The sequence below is a fragment of the Rattus rattus genome, chromosome 8 (genome assembly GCF_011064425.1).
Source record: "Rattus rattus isolate New Zealand chromosome 8, Rrattus_CSIRO_v1, whole genome shotgun sequence".
NCBI lineage: Eukaryota > Metazoa > Chordata > Mammalia > Rodentia > Muridae > Rattus > Rattus rattus.
The window spans coordinates 48406715-48412714 of NC_046161.1; positions in this window are offsets into that span (position 1 = coordinate 48406715).

Genomic DNA, 6000 nt, shown 5'->3' on the forward strand with positions numbered 1-6000 from the left:
TACACTAGAAATCACGCCTTCCAGCTTCAAAGGTAGGCCAGACTCCATATACCAACATTTCTCTTAACTAATATAGAGTCCAACTAAGGTTGCAGAGGCAGCTCTGGCCTCAGTGTATCATGAGGCAAAGGCGGTGTGGGTCAGAGAAAGCGCTCTGGGCTGAACATTCCAGATCAGTTCTAGTCTTGGGTTCATTTGAAGTCTTTGTACCCTCATAATCAGAAGGTGAAATCAAATGAGAAAGCACAATTCTTGAAAAGTCAGCTGTCATCCTCCAGGCATAGCAAGTTACTTACTAGGGCACTGCCTATCTAGTGTTGAGCTACCTGAGGGAGAAGTGGAGGGTGGAGTTCTTCAGTTTTTATCAGTGCTGTGGCCTGTTCACCATGTAATCTCCCGTCAGTAGCCACAGGTTCTAAAGGACCAGCAAATATCAGTTGTAGGTAGTAAAATAAAACTATCCTGGATATAATAGCATGTAGAAACAAGTGTACTGCCATTTTTACCTCAGTGCATGCATGCGTGCGTGTACGTTGAGGTAGAATTGTGTTGGTGGTTTCTCTGTAGAAACTCTGTTTGCTAGTTCATGTCATTAACATGGACTGTTTTTGCTATAGGAAAACATGGAAAATGGATAGCTAGAGACTAGGCCTGTTCTAATGTGTTCTCTGCTGCTGTGATACACACCCTGATCACGAGTAACTTGGGGAGGTAAGGGTTTGTTTCCGCTTACCCTGTAGCCCATCATGTAGGAAGCCAAGGCAAGCGCTAAGGAAGAGGACCATGGAGGAATGCTGTTCACTGCCTCGTGCTCAGCCAGCTTTCTCCTCGGACTCAGAACCACATGCTCTAGTGTGGCACCGCCCACTGGGCTGGCCTTCCCAAATCATCGACCCAAACAATTCCTCACAGACATGATTGCATGCTAACACGATGGAGGCACTTTTCATTGGAGGTTCCCTCTTCCCAGATGTGTCAAGGTTACAACCAAGATTAGGTGGCACAGAATTGGGTACACAGAAACATAAACACGGTGGAGATGGGATAACAGGTGGGGCAAGGTAACTGAAAAACCATCCGGAATAAAGAATAAAAATGGCAACTTTAAAAAACTAGATTTGCATGTGTTTGGCCCAGTCCCAATTCCTTGGAAACAGAATAATAGAATGCTATTGGGCCAGATCATTTTATCTCAATTAAGCACAGCCTAGAGTCATTTGAGAGGAGGGCACCTCAATTAAGAAAATGCTTCACCAGATCTGAATGTATGTAAGTATGTAAGACATTTTCCTAGTGACTGATGTGGGAGGGCCTGGGTTATGGTGGGTGGGACCAACTCTGGGCTGGTGGTCATGGGTTCTCTAAGAAGCAGGCAGAGAAAAGCCATCATAGCAGGCCAATAAGCAGAGCCTCTCTATGGCCTCTGAATCAGCTCCTGCCTCCAGGCTCCTGCCTTCCTCCAAGGGTGAATAGAGAAGAGGAAATGAACACCGAATAACCCTTTCCTCCCAGCCTGCTTTTCAGTCACAGTGTATCACTGCTGCAATAGAAACCCTAACTAGGACGCTTGATTATTATATGTGGAATGCTCTAAAAACCCTACGATACTTGAGAAATTGTACTTGTTCTGTTCCTAAGGCATGGACACAATGTTACTAATTTCCATGCTGTTTGTTTTGATCAGGCAGGTAACATTGTCAATCCACTAAAACCCAGTCCCTTAATTACACGGTGACTTTACACTAAGACAGCCTCAGCTAGAGGAAGAGCAGTTAAGGACCCCACACCTGCAGGGCTTCCTGAAAATACCTCCCCCCCTGCAGCTCAGCGTTCACTGCTGACTTTCATAACTGAAATAACACCAAACAGAGAAATCCAAAAAGGTTAAAAAGATTCTTGCACCTGTAAGTGGGTCATTCTGACTTGGCATGCAATTTAAGTCTCTTGTAAACCTCTGCTAGAGGTGGGATTTAGAACAAGGATGACATCATCTCTCAGCCTCACTTGCTTTCCCCTCCAGCAAGCTGTTATTATGGTCAACCTCGACAAGTAAACTTGTTTCAATTCAGTTTATTTTATTACTTTTTACAAATTCTGTGTGTGCATGAATCTATGTGGGGGGGGCTGTGTACATGTGTGCATGTGTGAGTGTGTGCATGTATATGTGCAGGTACCTGTGTGTGCGCATGTGTGTATGTGTGCACATGTGTGTGCACAGGTGCCTATATGTGCATGTGTGAATGTGTATGTGAGCATGTGTGAGTGTGTGTATGCATGTGTGTGTGCGCGTGCATATGTGTGTGTGCGCGCACGCCCGCGCATGTGCATACACAGGTACCTGGCGAGTCCAGAAGATATCACATCCCCCTGGCAGGAGTCCCAGACAGTTGTGAGCTCAGGCCCTCTGGAAGAACAGAGCAGGCTCTTCACTCACGAGTGGTCTTGCCAGCCCTTAATCGAATTTCATTCATAAGTGAAGTCTTATGAGAACACTAGAGCCTGGATCCTGTGCCTAGCAGTCTGGTTATGGCAGGATGCTAGGTTTGTTTGCCAAGGAACCTTCTCTCCAGTCAGAGGATGGGGTCATTCTAAGACACACAGCCAACACCACCATTTTAGCACCCAGGAGAGTAGACGATCAGAAGATGACTAACTCCTAGTGCAGCTGCGGTGCGAGAGCACATGCTTACCTGACTTCATTACATCTTCCACTTACTCTGTCAGTAACAAAGGACATCCGGTTCGTGTCATTCCAAAGTAGACATAACTAACTTTAACATGTGTATGAAAACCTTTTTTTTTCTGGGTTTTGTCTTACTTTTGAGACAACATAACACACTGTAGGCTGGCCTAGAACTCACCAGATAGCACAGGCCGGCTTCAAATCATGCACCTCGATCCCACTCATTTCCCAGTCCTTCCATATCCACACTCCACCCTGGATAATCTCCCCACTGAAAGGAAATAAAAATTTAAAAAGTATCTGGCCATGGAGGCTGTGGTGTGTCTGTCACACAGTTTTACTTACAATGTCCATTGCAAGGAGCCGTTGGTCTGGTTCAAGGCCTCTGACTTTAGATACGTCGTCAATACTGGATCCTCACTGTGACTCCTCTTGGATGGCCTGTTGTTACCCTCATTGGAATGGTTCTAAAAGGCCATCTAGTGCCTAAGTTCAATGTTTGGATTGTGTCATTGATCCTGCATCACTGACGTCCTATCTCCTCTGCTCGGCTGTTACCACAGATACACCCTAATTAATTCTGTCTCCACGTCAGATGCCTTCTCAGGGATCTCAGACTGATGGAGAGTTGACCCATAAAATACAGATGGTCAAAGTAAAAGTTTAATTGCAGATCAAGAAAAAACAAATTAGTAAAAGCATGCACAAAATTTCACTATAGATATACTTGTTCTGAACTCTGTTGATTTAAGCCAGGCATGTCGGCATGCAACTGTATTTCCAGCACGGAGGAGGCAGGGGCGGGTGGATCTCTGTGAGTTCCAGGACAGCCTGCTCTACACAGCGAGCTCCGAGACAACCAGGTCTACATAGAGAGACCCTGCCTCAAAGAACCGAAACTTAAAAAAAATTAAAGTGTCGATTTAAAAATCAAGCTTGACTGTGAACCCTGTATTTACATCTGCTAAAGCTGGCGAACGCTTTTGGGTGTAGTCTCAGAAGGAAGTCACTGCCCTTGGTGGACACTGGAACAGTGAGGTGGCCCCTCTGTCAAAGCTCAAGTTACTGCGGAACTGGGATGGCATCCAGTGGAACACGATGCATGGCTGGTGTTCAAGAGCAGGTGCAGAGTTAGGAGAGAAGCAGGGACCGAGGACGATGAGATTCTGGGGGTACTGCTGGGATTAATTGACCCTTTAAACATTTTAACATTTGAGCACAATTAACAGACAGCAGAACGCCGAGTAGACAAGCCAACCGGCTCCCTACACCTCCAGACACCAAGAATCTCCCGAAAGGGTAAAGCGAAGACTGGCTCTGGCACGTGAACACCTAGATTACCCAGAGTCGAAGGCAGACATCCAGCACACATCCTCTTTGATATATTACTGAACTCAATTTGCAAGCCTTCCTAATGTTATTTTATCTTCTGAGAAAGGATCTCATGTAGCCCAGACTGATCCTGAGGTACACATCAGAGGAGAGCCTTGAACTTCCCGATCCTCTGGTCTCCGCCTCCCAAGTGCTGGGTTTACAAATGTGAATCATCACATCCAGTTTTATGCTGGGTAAAACCCAGAGCCTTGTTCATGTTAGACAAGCATTTCCAGTTCCTCTTCATTTACTTTTACATATATATGTATGCATATATACATGCGTGTATATATACACACTATATCTATATCTGGAGGGGGAGAGAGAGAGAGAGAGAGAGAGAGAGAGAGAGAGAGAGAGAGAGAGAGAACCTAACCTAAGTCCTCGACATATTCTCTAACACACACCACTCCCACCCCCAACCCCAGCCCCGTACTGGCTGATTTTGTGTGTCAACTTCACACAAGCTGGAGTTATCCCAGAGAAAGGAGCCTCAGGTTGAAGAAATGCCTCCATGAGATCCAGCTGTAGGGCATTTTCTCAATTAGTGACCAAAGGGGAGAGGGCCCAGCCCATTGTGGGTGGTGCCATCCCTGGCTTGGTAGTCCTGGGTTCTAGAAGAACCCATGCTGAGCAAACCAGAGGAAGCAATCCAGTAAGCAGCATCCCTTCATAGATTCTGCAGCAACTCCTGCCTCCAGGTTCCTGCCCTGTGTGAGTTCCAGTCCTGATTTCCTTTTGGTGATGAACAGTAGTGTGGAAGTGTAAGTTGAATAAACCCTCTCCTCCCTAACTTGCTTCTTGGTCATCATGTTTAATTACAGCAGTAGTAAAACTGACTAATCCAGAATTGGTACCAACATAGTGGGCATTCCTGTGACAGCCTAACCATGTTTTGGGGAGGACTGTGGAAGGACATCAGAACTCTGGGCTAGAAGAGCCATTGTGTGTCTAAACTCTGTGGAATGTTCAATAGGAGCTGAGAAGATAATGTTGAGAACAGTGCAGAAGATGGAGGCCTGGCTTGTGTAATTTCAGAGGGAAGATTAAAGACATTTATCAGGGCTCTTGCTATTTTGATTGTGAAGATTCTGTGGGTTTGGTTTGCGTTAGCTGGAGCTTAAGAATTAGCTGTGATTAACAAGATACCAGAAATACTGAAAAGAAACCTTTGTGTTACTGGGACAATTGATGCTGGCTAACTGGAGCTAAGAAATTAACAATGATTAAGAAGAGACCAGCATCACTGAGGTGAAATCTTCTGGGAAGCGTTTCTTGAGAGCACAGAGAGTCTGTGCTCCAGAGGCAGCCATGGTTGTACCTCTGGTTGGGCGCCAGACTTGGTCTGAATCACCCAGGTGGTACTGGTTTTGGGAACATTAAGGGATAACAGCTGACACTTGCCTCTATGAAAGGACAGAAGAGGCCGTTGGTGAAGCTTCAGCCTCTGTGGCAGTTAAAGGCCCAGGACTGAAGGGGTCATGCAGAGAAGTTGAGGGTTAGCACCATGAAAAGAGCCCATGAGGGGCTATTTGTGAAAGTGCAGTCCAGTTGTAGAGGAAAACACCAGTATTTGAAGACATCAGTAGCATGGGATGACCACCAAGAACAGCAGCAGCAGTGGAGTGCAGGCAGTTGGAGCCTAGAAGACAAGGGGTGCGCTACAAAGGGCAGAGCTGGAGAAGTGACCCAGGCCCTTGGAGGAGCCCAGAAGATCATGAGTGAATCCCAGACATTGAACTATTAGAGTTTAATTTTGCTTTTATTTGTAACTATGCCCTATTTTTTCCCTTTTTGAAGTAAAAAAATATTTAAGTGGAGCCCACAGTTAAGACACTTTGAATTGTAAAAGACTTTAATTTTCGAAAGAGATTTGATATTTTAAAGACATTGGAATTTTAAAACGTTTGAATTTGTAAAGACCGTGGGACTTTTAAAGTTAT